This window comes from Uloborus diversus, chromosome 7 (genome assembly GCF_026930045.1).
Source record: "Uloborus diversus isolate 005 chromosome 7, Udiv.v.3.1, whole genome shotgun sequence".
NCBI classification, from domain to species: Eukaryota; Metazoa; Arthropoda; class Arachnida; order Araneae; family Uloboridae; genus Uloborus; species Uloborus diversus.
The window spans coordinates 15,955,761-15,978,146 of record NC_072737.1 but is presented as its reverse complement, the minus strand read 5'-3'; the positions used below and the strand labels follow the sequence as shown (position 1 = coordinate 15,978,146).

At 34.4% G+C, this 22,386-nt stretch overlaps 1 long non-coding RNA gene across 1 annotated transcript in view; it reads right to left on the bottom strand.

The window, feature by feature from the left end:
• Nucleotides 1–473: 473 nt before the first annotated feature.
• The window catches only part of LOC129227022 (uncharacterized), a 46,703-nt gene continuing 24,790 nt past the window's right edge, over nt 474–22,386 (bottom strand). The window contains exon 3 of the long non-coding RNA XR_008580815.1: nt 474–539. This is a non-coding gene — a long non-coding RNA (uncharacterized LOC129227022). The remainder of the gene's footprint in view (nt 540–22,386) is intronic.

Below are 22,386 nucleotides of genomic sequence, written 5' to 3'. Positions count from 1 at the left end.
AGCAAAGTGCAGTTAAGGTTTCATTTATGTGTTTCATGTACAATACTGTATTATTTTTGTGTTTCGTAGGTTTAAGTAAGCAATCATCTGCGGTCTGGAGCGTACTTATGTAATTTACATCGACTCTTGCTTTAAAAAAAAAAAAAAAAAAAAAAAAAAAAAAGATTCGCCATTCGAACGAATTGTGTATGACTTCTGGAACGAATTGTGTACGAATAGCGAGTTTTCCACCGAATATAGTTGCTATTTGCTTTAAATAGGCATTAACAGAACTAAATAAATATTAAAGGAATCTTATTTTGTTCAAATTCCGTTCTTACATTGGCAAAAATGGTTGCTATTTGCTTAGAATCAGCACTAACGTAAGTCAAATGGTTTTCATTAATGTTATTGACTTAAGATCAGCATTTACGCGAAGAAAAAATTAAATACAGTTAAATTAGTTTTGTATAAATGCAAGCAACAACATTTACCTGTTTGAACACATTCTTTGGTCCAACAACCTCTCAATTTTTCTTCTAAAGCATCTGTTTTGGATTCTAAGAGGGAAAAAAATGTTTCATATGGTTCAATAATATTTCATATGAATCATCAATGATGAAATCTACATTTCAGCTCTACATTTCAGCATGCAAGGACAACTTAATAGTTTTACAAGAAGTGAAAAGAATCATTGTAAAAAAACATTAAAAAACTGCGCTGTGTACAAATGTAAGAATAAACGAGCTGATGTGTGCATCACATGACTTCCTTTTACTCCAATTTAATGTCATTTTTCATTATTGGCAGTTTTAATATGGTTCAGTAGTTTACTCTCCAAATATCACCAATAGTGACAAAATTGAAACCAGATTTAAAAAAATAAATAAATATATATATATATTTTTTTTAATCGCTAAATTTGTCGCTAAGTTGGCGACAAAACTTGGCGACAAAACATGGTGACCTAAAGACTGGCAATATATCGCCAAGTGTCCGCCAAATTATAACACCACTTGAGTTTACATCGAAATTAACAATGATTCCCCCCCAAAAAGGGGCAAATGACCCCCTTTGGAGCATCCGAATGCAATCAAAAAGGAAGGTGCACAACTAGACCCCACTAGGAGTCCACGTACAAAATTTCAACTTTCTTGGACATTCCGTTCTTGAACATACTAACACACATACGCACATAAGACATACAAAGACACATACATACGTACATACAGACGTCACGAGAAAACTCGTTGTAATTAATTTGGGGATCGTCAAAATGAATGTTTCGGGTGTCTGTACGTTCCTAGGCACATATCCACGTGTGGTCGAGTAGGAAAAAAAAACTCAACATTCATTTGGGGGTGAGCAAAATGGAAATTAAGGCCGATTTTTGGGTGAAAGTTTTTTCGCGAATAACAATACTTCCTTTTTTGTAAAAGGAAGTAACAATGACCTACATTTCAACTGTTTTTTTTTCGCTTCACCTATGGGGCGGGGGGGGGGGGGGGGGGGTCCGGTTTTTTAACCTCCCGTATTTGGAAAGGGCGCTGTGCGCGTTGTGGAACTGTTGATGCAATATTGAAATTCATTCTCCAAGACTACTTATCAAAAAAAAAAAGGGGGGCAACATTTTAGGAAAACATTCTCAAACCCTACCAGATGAGAGTAAGTTACGTGAGAATTTATGGAAGAAAGAAAAAAGAATTAGAAAGCTCTGTGCGTCTCTCTCTCAGCAAGGCTATGAAATAAGTTTTCAACTCTGCACTTTACAAAAAAAAAAAAAAAAAGTTTGCAATATTGTACATCGCCAACTGCATTATTCAATCTTTCTGAAGTCAGTGTTTGGCACAGAATAAGATAAAGAGGACAAGCCAAATTGAAGCAGAAAGTTGCACCGATGTAATCCATGATCCTTAACTTCTCGCTAGAGATCTTGGGTTTATATTTTGATTCAAAACATTGCATTATTGAATCTCAATTGCTAGTAATTTTAACTTAGGTGTTGCTGCAAGAAGAGTTTGTAAAAATACATGAAAACGCAAACCAATCCGTCAGTTCTCCTATTCGTTCGCTATCGCCAATTTGAAGGATATATTCGCTATCGCCAAGCTCGCGAATCGACCACGGTGTCATAACCTCGCTCATTTTCGCACCGATGTATCACACAATCCCGGCTTCAATTTCATCCCCTTCTTACCAAAGACGTGACCCCTCTTAAGTTTCTATACTCTATGGTGTTTGGAAGTTTTTATCCTCCAAATTCTTAGGTAGTTAGTTCATAGTGCTTGTGGATGTTCGTTCATTTGTTTGGTGATTTTTTTTTTTTCATAATTTTAGTGTAACTATTGCTGTTGTTGTTGTCTTGTCCATGATGTGAAAAAGAAAAGCACTAGTTTACTCCGAAGCCACCGACCTCGGCGACCTCTATAGCTTTTTCTGAAAACATTAAGTCATTTGGGTCGTCCAGACCGATCTTGAGAAGCCTGGTCTGAATTGCTGGGGCAGCTGAAGATATATAGGGCGTTCCGTTTTAACCTGCAATAGACCTTTATTTTCGCAACCGTTAGTCCTAGATGTATACTTCCAATTGCAAAAATGTTCAAAATCAGATGCAGAGTTAGGGTATTGAAAGTTTGAAGCAAAAATAAAAATGAGTCAGAAAATACAAAATGTAACTTTTAATACGGGCCCCAGGTCTCATAACTTATATTTAGAGAAATAATCTCCATTGAAAAATAGTTCCAATAATATAGTTTTTAACAAGTGTTTAAAGTGATATATGTGCACAGAGCGTGGTTTCTCAAATTATTCGAGGTTTTGTTGTGTGTTTTTGCGTATCACTGCATAACATTTGCATTCATTTTTGAACAGCAATGAAAAATATAAATACCTTGTTTTATTTACTATTGCGACCTGTCATTTTTCTGAAAGTGCGATAAGTTCCAATCTCATCTTCTGTATTTTCCCTTAAAACTTTAAACTGGAATATCTCTTTCAGTTTTAGTCGCACAAATGTCAAGCTTTTTGTGTTAGTAACAGTTTTTAATGGAGATTATTTCTCTAAACATTACTTAGAGGACCTAGAGCCCGAATAAAATTTTCGTATTTTTTAACTCACTTTAACTTTTGCTTCAAACTTTCAATACCTTAACTATGCATCTGATTTTCAACATTTTTGCAACTGGAAGTATACATCTAGGACTAACGGTTGCGCAAATAAAGGTCTTGCAGGTTAAAACAGACCACCCTGTATATGCCGAGGGAACAGTTGAAAGTCATGGCAGTGTGGGCAGTGAATTGAGTTACTTCTTACTCCGTCACTTGAGATTTTCATGCCCTTTACATGTTTTGTTCGTAGTCTGGTTATTATCGATGCTATATGCGATTATGGTTTAGGGCTAGAATAGAAAATTTCGAATTATTACTGATAACTTTTCGGTTGGCCACAGCATTGGCATCCATTAGAGTAGTGAGGTTCGATGATTGGGGTAGGATCTGGACTCCTTGCCAAGCTCATTGGCTTTTTCATTACGATTAGAGATCAGCATTGTATGTAACTATTAGTCTTATATAATGAATTGCTTTATTTAAAACACTATTGAAATGTATATGAGGCACACGAGGTAGTAAAAAAAAAAGAGAAATTAGGGCTCAAAGTTACCCTAAGTGCAATACAGTAGAACCATTTTTATCCGGCCCTCGTTTATCCGAATCAAATTTTTAGTTTGAAAAAAAAAAAAAACTATGTTCACATAGATAATTTTAAATTAGGATAGTAAGAGCGTAGCCCCCCCCCCCCCCCCCCCCCCCCCATTTAAGTAAATTTTCTTTCAATTTTGATTAAAGTTACAGCTTCTGCGTAGATTGTGCAGTAAATTAAAGCGACCTAACAATCACCGCTGCAGCTGAACTACTGTCCAACCACGGATTGTATGGAATTTTTCAAACGTTCAGCTAAGACGAATCTATGCGAATAAGGGGGAAAAGTAAAAATTTGATGCGCGTATTCCGCTCATTTGAATGAGACTCTGCTTCTGCAAAAACTGACATAAGAATAATAGATTTGTCCGTTTCCGGATGTAAAACGGGTGTTAGTCTTTCCATACAATCCGTGGTCAGACAGTATAATGATAAAGCGTTACATTGACCGTGCTTTTTTTCAAAGGAAAGTCGTGTTTGAACCACGTGAAGAAATTATATGAGAAATTGTTTTGATATTTTTACTTCCTTTTACAAAAAAGGAAGTATTGTATTCGCGAAAAAATTTTCACTCAAAAATCGCCCTTAATTTCCATTTTGCTCACCCCCAAATGAATGTTGAGTTTTTTTTTCGATTCGACCACATGCGGAAAAGTGCCTAAGAATGTATAGACACGCGAAATATCCATTTTGACCATCACCGAGGTAATTACAACGACTTTTCTCGTGACGTCTGTATGTATGTGCGTATGTATCTCGCATAACTCAAAAATGGTATGTCCTAGAAAGTTGAAATTTGGTACATAGACTCGTAGTGGGGTCTAGTTGTGCACCTCCCCTTTTGGTTGCTTTCGGATGTTCCTAAGGGGGTCTTTTGCACCTTTTTGGGGGGAAATCATTGTTAATTTCGATGTAAACTCAAGTGGTGTTACAATTTGGCTGACACTTGGCGATATATCGCCAGTCGTTTGGTCGCCAAGCTTTATCGCCAACTTCGTGACAAATTTGGCGATTTTTTTAATTTTTAAATTTGATTTCAATTTGGCCATTGTTGGTGATATTTAGAGAGTTAGCTATTGAATCACATTAAAATTGTCAGTAATGGGGAAATGACATTAAAGTAGAGTAAAAGGAAGTCATGTGATGCACACATCAGCTCGTTTAAAATGTGTTTTGATGAATCCTATGTAATTTTGCTGCATATATATATAAAGATATATATATATGTATATATTTTTGTCATAAGGAACTGTATGTCTATTTATTTAAGATAACAAAAAATAATAATAAACATTTGCAGTTACTGTCCTTAACCAGTCCACGGCAAAGCACTACTTTATTACTTTCATTATTGGCTAACTAGAAAGTCGCCCGTCAAGGTATGACAGGTGAAAATTGCTTCTTCATTTGAACGAAGCCATTGCCTGTTTGGTGGTATTTTGATCCGTTGAAATTACAACCCTCACTCCAATGGATGAACCCTCAACTCCAGTAGTTGACCAATTTCTTCATTCTCCTAAAATTAGTCATACCAGTAAAACAGTAGAGTTACCGGATCGATTCCAGCAGAATAAAGCCTTTCCCTGCATGTCAAACATTACCAAAACATATTATCAAATAATCATGCCGTGGCGTTAGTTTCATTGTTGAAACATGCGGGTTACTTGATCATCGGCTGCTATTTATATGAGGATACTTGTTTCTTCTGTGCGAAATCAAAGCTCGTGTTTTGAAACAAGCGCTTCTCTTTAATTGCCGGGTGAATCATTTCAGATTTCCAGTGAGTGTGGTGTTTGTCTCTCAGAGCCACAACAGCCTCGTGTTCGTAGACGCTCACCATTACCCAATTTGCTCAACGACCACCGAGTTCATTGGTTTGACTCCGGGTTCAAGGTTCGTTGCAGAAGACAATTGGCGAAGAGCTGAGAGATGGGAAAAGAGAAAAGTTTTTTTTCCGCTCTTTATTTTCATAATTGTCATCACCCACTGAGCAATACTTTTTTCTACGATGCTACTGCACACTCTAATCTGCTACTGTGATTCCGTGCACTTATTACGGCACATTTTGCCTTTTCCTAAGAATTTATTTATTTATTTTACCAAAGCTAAGACCAAAAAATTTAAAAAACTTCAAAACTTAAAAAAATAGCTCAAAATTATTTTTGCTTTTTAATCCTTGCCTCTCCCTCCCCGCCCCCCCAAAATAAAAGAGAAGGAAAAAATGAAAATTAATTTGAATTCAAGAGGTCGAAATTCAAATTATGTTTTTCGCAATCACGAGTGTGTGTTTGTGTGTATGTAGACGAGTGTGTTTATGTGTGTGTGAGGGGTATGTGTGTTTGTGTGTAGGGGGTATGTGTATGTGTGTAGGCATATGTGTTTGTGTCTGTGCAGGCATGAGTATGTGGGTAGTTGTGTGTAGATGTGTTTGTGTATGTGTGTGTTTGTGTGTGCGTGTGTAGGCGCGTGTATGTATGCGTGTAAGTGTAGGATATTGACGCAACCTGGAGACGGTTTTCGCTAGAGGAGCAGCATCGTGAGGCGGCCGGTCGACGATGGTGCTGCAGAGGGTGCTGGTGGGAAAATAAAAATCATAGGACATCAAAACAGTCAAATGAAAGCAATAAGTAATCGTGATTGCTCAACAATAAGCAATCGTGATATTGTGAAAAATCTTTTTTGTCTGCAATTACAGACTTATATTGTACAGGTTTTCTTCTGCGAGGGTCATTCCACGGAAGACTATAATTTTGTCCCGCAAGTGACATAAACTTTTCAATGAATGGTACATTTCATTGAAAAAAATAGTTTAAAAGGATAATGAGCAAAATTTTGTTGCTTAAGAAATCCCAAACGTATGTGTGACTTCTTAAGCTAAACATTTCTTCATTACCTTTTAAAATTATTTCTTGTTTATGAAATAAAAGAACCGTTACGTGCGGGCGAAATGACCATTTACAGTGGAATGTGACCATAAACATTTTTTTTCGACAGTTTAAATTATTTATTTCTCAACAAATGAGATTTCTTTCCTTCACGTTGGATCCTTTAGCTTTCAAAACCTACAGCTTGTTTCGTCATTCCTATATTAAAAGAGTAAAAATATTAAGTAATGCATTGAGCAAACTGCAAGAGGTTGGCTTTGGATGTCCCGCACGTGACGCTTACAAATACATTAAATTTTATAAAAATTATACTCTGTCAGGAGTATTTTTGTATCAAGTACAAATGTTAAAAAATGTGCTTATTTCTGTTTAAATTAAAATATTGATAAAAATAATGGTGAAATTATTGAGTCGAATTGTCCCGCACGTGACGGTGAAATGGCCCTGCGATTGCAGACTAAAACTACGTTTATCTAACATAGCAGTCGTTCGCTGCTCTTTTTTAAAAACCTATAACTGCAGACTTGTGCTGCATATTTTTATCTGCGACTGTAAAGTATATTCAAACAGTAGGCTTTTTTTATCTGCGACTACAAGCTTGCAGATCGACACTTCACACTTTCACCCACGGCCCATAGGCTCTTACTGAACACTTTTATCTGCTATCACTGTTTTGTATTGCACATTTTCATCAGGGACTGCAGGCAGGTTTGTGTCTGCAGGCTAATACCGCACACCTTTATTACGATTATAGACTTTTATCTGCAACTTTTAATGTACACTGTTAGCTGTCCACTTTTATTTGCAACAGTTTCTCTGAGCTGATAAATTTTTTGTTTCAATACAACTGTTTTCGTGTGAGATAGTATAATGCCCCCCCCCCCCAAAAAAAAAAATCTAAACAGAAAATAAAGTGTTTTAGATAGATGTTGGAATGAAAATAATTTCGATTCACAACTTTCTTTAAAATAACATAAATATCGTTGAGAATTTAAGTAACCTATTTTCTTTACAACAACAGTTTTGAATATCAGTCAATAATAATCTCTCTCGATTCGCTCTGGTTTCCAATAGTTTTAAATATGCGTTTATAAGAGTTAACACAATATTGTGCCAAAAAATTAAAAAAAAGTAGTAATAATGTCTATGTAGAACAATACGAAATTAATTTTTCCATGATGTTAGGCATTATATTTAAACGAATTCTAACAGATATGTCGGTCAGCGTGAGCATTTTAAATTCAAAAACATTTTTTTTTTTAATTCCAAAGCTGTTAATGTATTGATGTAGGAAATATAAACTGTGTCATTGAGTTACATAACTATTCTGAAAACGAAATTTGGATATGACTAAGTAAAATGTCATAAATAAATGAAATAAGAGCAATGGCGCGATTCTCGAAAAAACATCCCGTGCGTAACGCTAAGTTTTTTATTTTATTCGAGTAACTAGTGGTACCCGCACGGCTTTGCCCGTGATTGAAAAATTAAAAGGTCTTTTGGTTCGCCTGTTATATTTACAAATAATGTATGGTGAATTTTCTCGCCAATTGACTTGTACCCATGTTACAGTTCCACGTTATGATAATTTCGTATCTCGCCAATTGGCTTGTGCCCATGTTACGGTTCCACGTTATGATAATTTCGTAATTTACTCGTCCATCTTATGATAGTTTTGTTCTTAAAATTGGAACAGAAAAAGAACCACATCGAATTTTCGAGAAATCGCTTCGAGGTACACACCCCATGCTACAAACTAACTTTGTTCCAAATTTCATGAAAATCGGCGAACGGTCTAGGCGCTATGCGCGTTACAGAGATCCAGACATCCTCCTGACGTCCAGACAGAGAGACTTTCAGCCTTATTATTAGTAAAGACTAACAATTAAGTATGGGATTAACTGTTATGCTTTGATAGTATATTAAGGCATGCAGTATTCTTTAATAGCATTATTTTTTAAAAGCTTTGGTTAGCAAGAAAAAATAAAAAACTTAGCGTTACGCACGGGACATTTTTTCGAGAATTGCCCAATGGCTTCACAAAAACTCCTAATTTTCAGCAGATAATTTTAAAATTAGGGCTTTATTCCAGGAAAAAAAAAACTATTTCATCTTTGCCAAGCAAGTAATAATAACAATTATAAAACACATTTATGTTGTAAATAAAGAAACTTCCATCGCAGCATTCAATTATACAAAAAAAAAAAAAAAAATCGTGTTAAACTAATTCTTCCTATCCTTAATCCCTCTTTTTTTGCAAGAAACAAAGCAATTTTGGATAATCTTTAATCGGATAGGTCAGCGTTTCTTAATTTCTTTGACAAATGGACTCCTTTTCACTGTTCGCGTGTTTCGTGGAACCCCTGGTTTTTCTAAAACAGTGCAGTTTTAATTCCGCATTTTGAAATTTGTTTACATGCAAACTTTTTTTAAAAATATTTACTGTTTGACCATCGATTGCATGGAAAGGCTAATGTTCGGTTTACAGGCGGAAATGGACACATCTATTAGTTTATAGGGATGTTAGTTGGTTTCTTTCAGATGTGCACTTTTGCCTCTCTATTATTTAGTCTTAGTTTTGTAAAAATGAAAATTTGCTCACAGCAACATTTTTTTAATCTAAAGTACATTCTATCTATATTCTCACGGCAAAAACTAATTGATTTATTTGTTTACAACAAAATTTTGAGCTTACCATTTTGCTTTTACGTTCCTGAACGAAATGAAAATATTTTATTTTCTTTCTGGTGTTTCCATGGAAACTATTTTTGTTTTCCCTTATTTTATTTTAGAGAATGCAATAAATGAATAAGGCACTAGTGACATTATAAAACGTGTGCATAAAAATCCCATCGTTATTTTCCCTTCTCCCCTGCTAAATTCATTCAGATGGAATCGTCTTTACTTGGCAGATTGCCAAATTACATACAATCCGTGGTCAAACAGTATTGTCATCAAAGAGGAACTTCTACATAAAATTGAGCACCACGTTTCACGGTATAATGTAGTTTGAAATGTTAAAAGTGGCAACACCAACCACGTTTCGCGACTACTGAGACTATTCATCTTTTAAAATGCACCACCGTTCAATAACGGCGTTATTTTAATTTGTTTCCAGGATGGATCAAATGTCGAGTTAATAAATGTTTCACATTCTCTGTATTGACACAGTCAAAGGAAGTACAATGGCAATAAAATAAAATAAAATAAAGGAAAAATTAATTTGAATTTTGACATCTTGAATTCAAATTATGTTTTTCGCAATCACGAGTGTGTGTTTGTATGTGTGTTTGTGTGTAGGGGTTATGTGTATGTGTGTGTAGGCATGTGTGTTTGTGTCTGTGTGCTGGCATAAGTGTGTGGGTAGTTGTGTGTATGAATGTGTGTGTGGGGGGTATGTGTATGTGTGTGTAGGCATATGTGTTTGTGTCTGTATGCAGGCATGAATGTGTGGGTAGTTGTGTGTATGTTTTTGTGTGTATGTGTGGGTGTCTGTATGTATGCGTGTGTGTATGTGTTGGTATGTGTGTATATATGCGTGTATGTGTGGGTGTCTGTATGTATGCGTGTGTGTATGTGTTTGTATGTGTGTATATATGCGTGTATGTGTTTGTGTATGTATGTGTGCATGTGTGTGTGTAGTTGTATATGTGTGCGTGTGTGTGTGTGTGTGTGCGCGCGTGTGTGTAGTTGTGTATTTATGCGCGTGTGTGTCGGACATGGATGCAACCTGGAGACGGCTTTCGCTATAGGAGCAGCATCGTGAGGAGCCGGTCGACGGTGATGGTGCGAGGATGGCGGTGGGAAAAATCAAAAGACGCCAAAAACAGTCAAATGAGAACAATAAGCAATCGTGATTGCTCAAAAATTCAAAATTCATTTTGTATTTTGATATTTTCTGCGCTATTCATTCGAAAAATTCGGATTAGAAGTTTGTCAAAACTTATTTTTAACAACATTTTAAGTAACTATCTTCAGTTGAAGAGAAGAATGAAAGTTTCACGGAACCCTTGATTGTTCTCCACGGAACCCTGGGGTTCCGCGGAACACAGTTTAAGAAACGCTGGGATAGGTTAATAAATCAATATCTTACCTTGATCAAAGGTAAATTCTGTACCTCAGAGAAAGACTGACGTAAGTCCGAAAATTGCAATTTTTGGTTTATTAGTGCATTGTAAGTAGAAACCTATTCCGCATCAAGCCTTGTGAACGTAATGGGGATGTTTCCTTCAGTCAAAAGTAGTACTTTTAGTCACTGAAATTGATAGAATAAGCAAAAAAAAAAAAAAAACATGGACCCAGAAAATACTTTTATTTTCCCAACAGTTATTTTTTAATTAATTTTTTTAAATGTCCGATTTTTCAAACACGGCGTGATCTTGATGACGTCACAAAAGATGCTATTTGGCGCATCTTTCTACTACGTTTCCACGTTATGATAATCAAGAAGCGAATTAAATATTGCGCTCTGCGCTTGCTACCAACCATATCGTTGCCAATACACGTGAGTAAAGATGCGAATTAAATATTTTGTTCTGTGAATGGCAACACTGAAAGGCCATCTTTCATCATTTGGAATATGGCATCGGCAGAAATATAAACAATGAAAGCGCACTGATTTAAGTATTTTTTTAATGTTAAATTTAAAGAAATTATTTAAAAAATGGTCAGATCCTATGTTTTTAAGCATGCTCTTTCAGAAAAAAAATACTTTTAAAATTTTGGAAACGACCCCATTGTTTAAAAGAAATTCTTTTAAATTTTTTAGCTGGGTTAAAAGAGCGCGCGTCCCATGCTTTGCATGGGCCAGAAAAAAGTTTTTCCTCTCTACTGTAAAATTATCCTAATGTGACTTACGTCCTTCCGGCTCTTGGGTACAGAATTTTCAGAAATTTATTTCCATTTTCAATGACCGATTTACCGATAAAAGAAAAATAATAAAAACACCCAGCACTCATTTGAATTTTGACGCCTTGAATTCAAATTATCTTTTACAGCCGCAAAATTTTACTGATTTTTAATTTTTTTTTTTTTTTGTTCAAGCCTGATTGCTGAACACGCGTTACTTGACATAACTTTTATTTTCGAGGTAGATCGTGCAAAGCCGGGCGATGCAGCTAGTTCATTTTATATAATGGGGATTAGTAATTCGGAAATTTTGCCCATTGATGAAGTTTTACTATTTAAGTTCATCTATACAGTCGACTCCCGCTACAACGCGATCCGACTTACGCGAAATGGCTATAACACGATTTTTTCCCCCCGGTAAAGAATTTTATTCCTAACGCGAATTCTTCACCCGCAACATGAAAGTTTTCCGAAGGTAATTGCGATTTTTTCGTGAATGGACCTTTATCCCTTTGACATCACTGAGAGCGGAAGTTTCCACACCGTACTAGTCTGAACATCGCTTATACAAGCAACTACTCCTCATTTTTCATTTATTTTTTTCATTCTATATGGGAAAGTTGATGAAATATAATGACACCTAAGATCGCTGTTTCATTCAAAGTTTGTGAAGATAGAAAGAAAAAGAGAAAGATTCAACAACTATAGTTCATTTGTTTTTCTTACTACATAATGTACGTACCGTAGTGGTTTATTTTAAGTCTTCCTTTCCCATTGATCATTGATTTTGTGCATCGTAGCAATTTTTTATGTTAAATAAAACGGTTTAAAAAATAAATAAAATTCAATTTTTTATTTAAGAAACAGTAATGTATGGTTAAGAAATGGTTTTTAACAGTTTAAGGTGGTGTTTACAAGTGTCTTTAATCGTATGGATATGTTTAAAAAAGTTTTTACACATACGGGTCATTCCATAGTGACTAACGTAACATTCGCAGATGATTTTCAAACTCTTTTTACTTACACCGGGAGTAAAAATAAATATGTTTTGTTTTAATATGCAGATTTAAAATGTACAAGGTGACTATTTTTTATTTCTACCAAGAATTTGAAGCAAAATAAGCGCTGGCAGGTGTTTTTCCATCAAAAAGGGCATCGTGACTAACGTAACATTTTTGCAACCCTGAGAAACAATGCTTATGTTAAGAGGCAAATTTTTCTGAAACTAACGCAGGCATTGAAAATTGGCCGATATATTTGTAAGAGTTAAACAATTTATTTTTAAAAATGTACAACAGATTTATTACAGATTAATCTTTTTTGGCCCTTAATGGTACTTTTACGAAACCATGTGTGTGACTAACGTAACGTGACTAACGTAACCATCGAATAACAAGCAATGAATGCATATAAAATACTATTTGTAATTAATCTCTTGCTCTTATATTACTTTTACACTTTTTAGGAACCTTCTTTCTGTTGCATTATGGTTCTTTCTTTACTTTTTTTTTCTATATTAGTGCAAGAAATTGAATGGAAGGATTCAGTTCAATTGACTCAATTTGAATGTGCGAAAAAAAATAAATAATTTAAAAAAACTGCTTTTACAAACTGAATAACATCATTTTGGGCTAACTAAATCCTAAATATCTCTCTTATAAAAAAAAAATAACTTTATGCCAGTAGATAGTTTCACCAAATTCTAGTATTCTGTCTTTATACTAGTTATGTCATAAGAAACTCTGTAGTACTTTTCAATGTCATATTATTTTTTAAGGTTTGCTGATTCATCGAACGAATAGTGTTGTGTATCCTTTTGAATTAAAATGTAATTAAAAAAAATAAATATTCTAACGTTTTTGCAGAATGCATTTTAATTCCAGATATCACCGCAAATATTTGAATTTCTAAATGATCATTCTTGCATTTTCTGAAATATATGGCAGCAGCGCTTATTGTCGCTGTGTCATGTAACATCTTCAAATGTTTTCCAATGAGCAGCCATTACTTCATTTTAATAATAGGTGGAGATGTATTTTCTAAAAAATAGAGACGTTCTCCTTTGTTAAGACTGTATTTCTATTATCTTAATTCTTAAGCTTGGATTCTTAAGTTGAATGCACATTCAGCAGAGTACTTATTTTGCTTTACTCACTTTTTTTCTTTTTTAATAATTCTTAAAATTGGAAGTATCTTTTTGAAAACCTTTAAAAAACGTATTTTTTTTTAAGTAAACATAAGGTTTACAACGTAATATTACTGGTATTTTTCACCCTTTATATTTTTAATCAATATAGAACGCCTACTTATTCAAAATTGTTCATGAAAATGTACATTAAATTAAATAAGTTTTAAATATTATCAGTCGTTTTTAAAATGTTACATTAGTCACATGCAAACTGTTACGTTAGTCACAGTTCAAATGTTACGTTAGTCACACTAATTATTTTATATCTACTGATACTAAAATAAATATTTTGCACTTTTTAAGTAGATATGACACAGATGTAAGAAAATAAAAAGTGCTGTTTTGTTCAACCATCTGGTTTAGTTTTTAAGCAGAAAATAGTACATTTTTGTGACTAACGTAACGTAAATATTTTCAGTGAAATAACCAAACTAATTAAAATACTTATCTTATAATGTATGCAAAAAGAACAGTCAGTTTTATTGGGCCAACATCTAATCATTTAGAATAAACATAGTTCTTTTAAAATTTTGAAAAAATATTTACATTGCACAAGAAAACGTAGACGCAAGTTTTTTGCACATGCTAAGCCTTTTATACAACCTCGCACGTTTAGAGACAGAAGAAAAGCACCGAATGAAATTTTTGCAAACTGTTACTGGATTTATGTACTAGAAAGTATGCTGAATGAAATGATAGGTCACAATTAAGGCTTTGTGGAAAAAAAATTTCTGAGGTTGAGGTTGACATTTCTATGGAATGACCCATACTCTTTTCCACAACGCGAAATTTCAACTTACGCGAAGGGTCTTGGAACGCATCCCTCGCGTAAGTCGGGACTCGACTGTATTTGTGATTTTTCTTCCCTAAAAAGACATAATTTTACACAAAAGAAAACCACTTTTTAGTTTAAAGTCTGCTTGAGTTAAGCCCTGAAAAAAAATCTGAATCAAATCAAACCACAAACGATTTGTAACTAATGACGACGAAAATTTCGATCTCAAAATAAATACTAAAAACAAGCGCCGTCACGGTAATCTGAAAAATCATAGCAACATCAACTTTGGTCAAGTGAAGCTAATAAGCAATACGCAATTTCTCACCAAGTGAAAATTGCTGATAAAAGACCTTAATTTGCATTTTTAAGAAAGCAAGAACGCGATTTTATTTCCAGATGGAATGTCTCAACTATTTGGGGCCAGGCAAGGATCCCTCTATTCGGGCGATTATGATTCATTTTAGTAAATTTGAGTGCAGCTGGGATTCTCACATTCCCCTTTTAGAACCCCAGAGGTTTATCCAATCGAGCGAAAGAGTGTTTCCTCAAGAAATCAGTAGTCGAGGTGGGTGGCCGTGATTACACTTTAGAGGAATGAAAATAGTGAGTAGGGGAATATGGGGCAAAGTGAAAAGTCATTACTCTGCGTTTAGCACCACCTATTTGGTAATATTTTAACAATGTAGTTTCAGATATCGTCGCCTCAGAGCAACAGTAAGATATCTGATCCTAGAAATAACACTAAGATATCTTATTGTTGCTTTGAGGCGACGATATAATCGATTTCAATCAGAAAAAAAATACCGCTGAAGATCAAAACTTATAATAATGCAGGCAATTTTCAAAAATTGATAATGTTATTGTAATATTTGTTGTAAGTCCAAAATCATATGTCTGGATGTCTGGATCTCTGTGACGCGCATAGCGCCTAAACCGTTCGGCCGATTTTCATGAAATTTGGCACAAAGTTAGTTTGTAGCATGGGGGTGTGCATCTCGAAGCGATTTTTCGAAAATTCGATTTTGTTCTTTTTCTCTTTCAATTTTAGGAACATTTTCCGGAGCAAAATTATTATAAGGTGGACGAGTAAATTACGAAATTATCGTGACGTGGAATGGGACAGCGAATGAACATAGCCAATTTGCGAGAAATTCATCATCCATTATTTGTAAATATACAGGCGAACCAAATGACCTTTTAATTTTTCTACTACGGGCAAAGCCGTGCGGGTACCACTAGTGATATCATAAAATAACAAAGTTCTCGTTATTAACATTTTAAATATGAATTGAAGCCTTCTAATATGCGATGCACTATTTATGTAGTTAATATTTAGCTTATTTGAATTTTAAATATTTTGCTCAAGCAGTCGAGTATATGCTGGGCAAAGTGAAAGAGCTTATTTTGTTTACTCACTCAATCATTTACTAAAACACCCTACGCATTCATTTATTAATTAATTCATTTGCATTCCTTCATTTAGTGATTCACTTATTTATTCATCCATTCACCTATTTCTTATTCAGTCACTCTTTTACTCACTCAGTTGTTTTTCTTCATATATTAATTAATTAATGAAATTATTCGTTTATTGTTCTATTTTCTTTTTATTTATTTATTTAAAATTTTAATTACAGATTCATTTCATCAAAAATACTTTTTATGGTCAAATTGAAAATATTTCATTACAAAAATATTTCATTTTTCCCTTTGCCCCTTGAAAATAAAAAGTGAACATTTTTCAACTTTTTTTTAAAGGCTCAAAATTACTGCCAAAAATAAAAAATAATGTTTCAATGCAAGTTTTATAAAAAATGCTACGTTACTTCTTGTCGTACTGCAATTTTCAAAACAAATTTCCTATTGGTTCATTTTGAAAAAGCTCATTCACCTTAGCCATTTCCCTTTGCCCCACATTCCCCTACTATTTTACTGCAGGCAGAAGGGCTAGAAAAATCTCAAATTTTCAAATCAATCTGGACGTTCCGGCATAGCCGCTTTTTCTCACTTTAATTCAAATTAAGGTCGATTTTTGAGTGAAACTTTTTTTCGCGAATACAATACTTCCTTTTTTGTGAAAGGAAGTAAAAATAGTTAGATCCTATGTTTTTAAGCAAGTTCTTTCAGGAAAAAAAATACTTTTAAAATTTTGGAAACGACCCCATTTTAAAAAATTCTACTCTCGATTACGACACAAACTTCTTTACCCCAAAATCAGCCCCATTCAAACTCTTACTCCAGGGCACCGGCAGAATAGGGTCGTTTCCGAAATTTTAAAACTATTGTTTTCTGTAAGAGAATGCTTAAAAACATAAGATCTGACCTATTTTTTAAGTAATTTGACAAAGCTTAATATTTTTTAAAAATTATTTTAATCGGAGTGCAGATTTAATTTCATTTTTTACGCTTCTGCTTCTGATACCAGAAGTGAGGAAATGCTATTCACTGATGCCACTAGCGCGGAGCGCAATATTTAATTCGCATCTTTACTCAGATGTGTTGGCAACGATACGGTTGATAGCAAGCGTAAGGCGCCATATTTAATTCGCTTCTGAATTATCATAACCTGGAAATGCGGTTGACAGCAAGCGTAAGCATTCAGCTCGCCAGTGGAATACGAGGAGTTTAACACTTCTGACGTCATGAAGACCAGGCCTTGTTTGAAAATTTAATAATTAAAAAAATAATTAAAAAATGAAAAATGAAAAATATTTCGAAAATAAAAGATTATCCTTGCTCCATGTTATTATTATTATTTATTTATTTCTTAATTAATTTTTTATTATTTTTTTGCTCATTCCATCAACTTCAGTGACTAAAAGTAGTACTCTGAACTGAAAAGATCTGCTCCGACTCTTTTAATTTTAACCCTTCGACTTCCGATTCAGATGCTGACTCATTTACACCAAAATCAGGACCAAAACACTACTTGGACTCTGCATTCCCGGCTTTTACTGCTCAAATTCTTCTTCAGACGGAATTATGAAATACTTAACCAAAAATGTTTTATTTGATCGATAGTTTGCTATGGTTGACATCTTATAAACAAAATTTCAAGTTTATAGGTGAAAAATTAAAAGAGTTATATCGCACGTCCAATAACCCGGATATATATTATTGAAATATATATTTTAGATTACAATACGATGCAATATCAAGCAAACTTCATTGTAAAATATTCCCTAAGCAATAATAAAACATAATATTAGCATTTGAAATGATTAATAAAAGATTATATATTTTTTAAAAAATCAGAAAAATAATCTTTGGATGATAGTAGTTGACCAATCACTTAATTTTAATGTAATACGAAAAAGCGTGGGGTGCTGTCTATTTACATTTTTGCTTGGACAACAAATGGAAGAAATTCAAGACAACTGATAAGAAGCCTCCCACGCTTTTTTGTATTATATTAAAATTAAGTGATTGGTCAACTACTATCATCCAAAGATTATTTTTCACTTTTTAGTTCATTTTGCTACGAAAGCGTGTTTTTTAAGTTTTTTAAACTATTATTTTATTTTTCTGCTTTTTAGTCTTATGTTGGAGAATTATCAAGCGACGAAATTAGTTATAAAACGAGTGCGAGGTAATATCATAAAGTTAAGACAAGGGCACCCCGATGGGAAGCTACTGTGAGTCATCGATGTATGTTTGCAGAAATCATATTTATATTACTTTGAAAATTTGAGATGCATTTGAATAAAAGTTTTGTTCAACAATGGTCTGATCAGCAATGAATTTCCAATTGAAGGCTCACCTAAATTTTGGCATGAAATTAGTTAAAAACAATTATATTTCATGTTCTAATTACCTTGGAACATTGGAACAAATTTTGTCTGATGCAGAAAAATTAAAGGTTTTTGTAGTATTTTTAAATAATTTTTGCGAGTATTTTTTGATGTATTTTTTAAAAAATTTCCTTTTTCACATTGTTGGATTTATGCCAAAATATTGATTAAAATTGGAGGAAACTAACAATTAAAAGGGTTAATTAATTAATTTGATTATAGAATATTGCATTGTCATCGGGTCTGAGATCGCGTGCCAAATTTCAAAAGAATCCGATCGCAGGAAGTGGGCGAAATTTGAGTTGCAAGATTCCATTACAAGATACATACATACATACATACATACATATATACATACATACATATATACATACATACATACAGGTGAAGCTAATAAAAGCGTGTTAAAAACCCTCCCTTTTTTGTAACGAGAATCCGTGGTTGTGAAAATGAGCCAGTCCCATCCTCCAAATCCCTATTTCTTAATGTTGCCAATCCCAAAATGAAACATTCTTGCACGGATAATAATAAGCAGACTGTAAAGAGTTAACTACGAAAAAAAAAATCGAGTAATTTATTCAATTAATAAATGATTAGCAGCTGTTTAAATTTCATGTCCGGTATACCGGACGCCACGTCTGAAAGGGTTAAAATACCCAATTCACATCAAAATAAGCTAAGAATGTTACGAATTGCCGTAAGAGGGCGTATTCCTCACCTATTTAAGTAAATTGTCTTGAATCTTTTGGCTTATGTTATGCTTATGTTGGGGGGGGGGGTGATGTTGTTATGTAACATCAGTTGAAGGGAGCCGCCAGCCCTCATAATACTGGCAAGAACGAGCAATTGCCTCGTTATCTTCATTCTCTTCTAAGTTCAAATAAAGTTTTTAAATTAGTGTTGTGTTTTGGAACCACCGATAAAGCTACAAGTAACATTTTTTTATAAAGAAAAACACTAAAAGGAAAAAAAAAATTATCATTTCTTTCTTTGAAAAATAAACATGACGCATTGTTCGGCTGCTCGAGAGCATTACGTGTACTCGACAGCACTTTTTCCAGTTCCGCATTGACCCATATCTGAATTAACAATGAACCCGAAGGAGATCTCGACAACATCCCAAGTTGTCTTTCAAAATCGAGACAGATTCCACGACAGCTTTTATTGGAAAATAGCCGCCTGACGGAGATCTTCTCAATGGAACTCCATTGTCCTCGGTGGTTGGCGTATTTTTGTTTTTATCTGCGCAATTGGGTTCGAAGGGAACGACTGACAGTTTTGGATCTATGCATCCTCATGAGTGGTTCGTGCGAGGAGGCAAAGGGGGAAACTGCCCCCCCCCCACCCACAAAAATGAAGGGACCTTGCCCCCTCAGGATTGATTTATTTCACGATATAAAAGCTAAAAATTCCAAATAAATTTGCTTTTCTCATGTCATCCTCATCCTCACGTATATAATAGTCAATAATTGAGTAACGCTCCAGACGTCATCAACAATGAAACTCGCGCCACGCTATGATAATTTGATAATATGTTTTGGTAATGTTTAATATGCAGTGAAAGGCTTTATTGTGACAAGGCTGAACTCGACCCGATCACTTAACTGTTATACTGGTAAGACAGTCATTTTAGGGGAATGAAGAAAAGAAAAAGTTTTCAACAATGAATGCTATCTACTGAAGTTTAGGGTTAGTCCCCTGGAGTGGAAGTGTTAAAATTTCAACGATCAAACTATCCCCAAACAGGCAATGGCTTCGTTCAAATGGAGAAGCAATTTTCACCTGTCATCAGGGTTGGCTTCAGTGTTGCCAGATTGGGGGAAATTTCCCCATTTTGGGGAAATCTAGTGCTCTCTGGGGAAATTTTGGGGAAATGGGTTTTGAGGGGAATTCTTTGGGGAAAATTTTTTTCCCTGAGGAAAACCTGAGGAAAAAATATTTTTTCGTATTTAAATTCGCGTCTTGATATCTGGTAGTTACATTGTTTGTATCAAGCAGCGTTGGTTTAGCTTTGCTCAACTTTATGGAATTCACATTTCGCATTATGTGGCATATTATGCTACGGAATTCGCATTAATGTTCTGCGTGAGTAACTAGTTGATACGTGAAACAGGCAAAAATAAGTATGATGAAGAATGTTCTTAAATTAAAAGGTATTTTGGTTCCCCGGTATATTTACAAATAATGCATGATGAATTTCTCGCCAATTGGTTTGCCCACGCCACGGTTCCGCATTATGAAACCTTGGTAATTTAGTCGTCCATCTTATGAAAATTTTGCTCGAGAAAATGCTCGTAAAGTTGGAATAGAAAAAGAACAAAATCGAATTTTCGAAAAATCGCTTAAAGGTGCACACCCCCGTTCTACAAACTAATTCTTTGCCAAATTTCATGAAAATAGGTCGAACGGTCTAGGTGCTATGCGCGTCACAGAGATCCTGACAGAGAGAGAGAGAGATCCGGACAGAGAGACTTTCATCTTTATAATTAGTAAAAAAAAAAATAATAAAGATAAAGAAGACAAAAAAAAAAAAAAGAAAAGCGAAAATGGGAAGAAAAAAAAGTTGGGGAATTTTATAAGAAAATTTGGCTATTTGGGGGAAAAAATTTTTTTCAAGAGACAAAAATATCAGAGGAAGTCGACTCATTTTACGAAAATATTAGTGGAAAAATAATTTTTGAATTTGGAGAATTTTGATAGAATACATCGCTTTTTGGGGAAAAGTTGGAAGGGAGTTGGGGAAATCTGGATTTGACCATCTGGCAACAATGGTTGGCTTTTTGCCGGCAGAAGCTAGTTTTTGCCGTGCCAGTGGCAGAAACTGGTTATAACCGGTAAAAACCGGCAGAAACTGGCAAAAACTTAAAAATGTCTTTAATAACTCAAGTAATTAGTAAATGATATTTGTTTAAGTAAATTAAAAAATTAAACATCATTTCATCATTAAAAAAATAATAATAAAATCCAATGCTAGTGCCCTTGATTTAGTTCAGAAAGGAAACTTTTCAATTGCAGGGGCTTGTACTATTTGGATTAGTTTAACAAAGGATAAAAAAAACATCTGGTGGTGCTTAGGAAAGAGAAGTGACATACAGAATTAAACAGGCATTACTCTGATTGTAATTCGCTCACTTATATGCCTCCTCTAAATTGTTTGTGATTGAAATTATTATGTCATGTGCTTCAAGAAGAAAGTGCCAGAATTTTACTTGCCTAGCTTTTGTACTTAATGTCACAGCTTTGCAAAACAAATTGGGGCCCCATTTCTCATAACTTATTTTTCCAGTCAAATTTTTACCACAACCCCAGTTACTACATGGTGGACCAGTTATACAATAGATGAAAGTTTCACGAACATTGTTTGCTTCTGTTTCAAGAATATTCTTAAATTTCTCATTTGTGCGTATTAAAGTGAGAACCTGTTTAGATTTTTGAAACCACTTTTTCTCAGAGGCAATTGCAGGGTCCAACCAAAGTAACATTTGATTTTGAATTGTAATAATTTTGTAATAAAATTACAGTGCATTGGTTAACAATTATTTATTTTTTCCATGCATTTTCTATTGTATATCAAGAATTAATTTTTCATTTTGTGCATTTTTGCCAGTTTCTGCCACAAAATGGCAGAAAGTGGTTTTTGCCATGCCGGTTTTAACCGGTTTCTATCAGTGGTTTTAACCGCCTCGGCAGAAACTTGCCAACCCTGCCTGTCATATCTTGATGGGTGATTTTCTAGTCTATATAAGATAGTAGCCAACTCACTGATCGAGTAACGCTCTGATGTCATCAACAATATCACACATAGCATGTGTGATGGCATTATTTCATTGCTGAAGCATCAAAAATTCAGTAAGTTGTTTATAATTTGGAAAAAGGAGTCGGAGTCGAAAACTTGACATTTCCGTGAGTCGGAGTCAGTAATTTCCCCTCCATGTCGAAACTACGGAGTTAGAGTAGGAGTCGGACGAATTTTCGGGTACAGGAGTCGAAGTCGGAGTCAGGTGCCCTAAAATTCTCGGAGTCGGAGTTGTTCGTCAAGAGCTATTTCCAACACTTTTAAGTTCGGAATCTATATTGACTTTCAGTTTCCCCGAAGGCGCTAATATTAAGAAATTTGAACTGTTCAAAATTGAACGGAAAATTGCTCAAATCAAAAAGATATTTTAGATACAAGCTTTTCTTTGCAAAGTTTGTTTGAAGAAAATTCGCTCATAAGCG